Raw genomic sequence first — 888 nt, forward strand, 5'->3', positions numbered from 1 at the left:
AAACTGGGTGATCAGGGGATGATTGTCCTTTCCTTCAGTACCAGAATGAAGGATCATTGGATGAAACTACTAACAACCAGAAGGTTCAGAATGAACAAATGGAGGTGGGTCCTCACACCACATGTAGCTAAGTTGCAGGAACCACTGCTAGCATGTTTTTGCAAATACTTTACGTCAGCATGAATTAAAAAGGCTAGTGGGCAGAGTCATAGACGAAAGTACATCTGAGGGTATTAAGTACTATCCCCCCAGCTCAGGAAATTATTATGCTTCAAATGGCAGAGGATGGACAAGTATCATTTCATGTTCTCATATTCTACCTTAAACATTTTAGTAATTTTAGGACAAAAAACGTTGGGTCAGTCCAAAGGTCCATGTAAGTCCTGTAGCCTGTTCTTAACATTTTTGGTAGTGAATGCATAGTTCAAAAACAGTCCATTTATATTAGCTACATATGGCCATTTGTACTGGCTACAGCTGGAAACTGAAAGGGGGACTGGACTGAGAGGGGGGTCTTGCTGCAATAAAGGCAAGGCACCTGAGGGAGAGAGACTCAAACCTGCACTGAGTTGTCTGAAGGTCAGCCAGGAGCATCACTGACGTGTGCAATTCACACCGGTCTCATATCAGAGTGGAAGACCTTCTGATAACCAGGGACATAAATGAAACATTGGGTTAAAACACCAAAAACAACACATGGTAAACCTTTAACTTGACAGATTGTGCTCTTGCATCTTTTCTGAATAGATTTCAGTCTCCTTGCATTTATTCAGTACTCAAATCTGACAAAAATTACCTAGTCCATAACGCGAAAGTACATGCACAAGTCACAGTGCACAACTGTAGCTTTTAATGGAGAAATAGATTTCTCAAAATCATTTTTCTATA

The sequence above is a fragment of the Pseudopipra pipra genome, chromosome 3 (assembly GCF_036250125.1).
Source record: "Pseudopipra pipra isolate bDixPip1 chromosome 3, bDixPip1.hap1, whole genome shotgun sequence".
In the NCBI taxonomy this organism is placed as follows: Eukaryota; Metazoa; Chordata; class Aves; order Passeriformes; family Pipridae; genus Pseudopipra; species Pseudopipra pipra.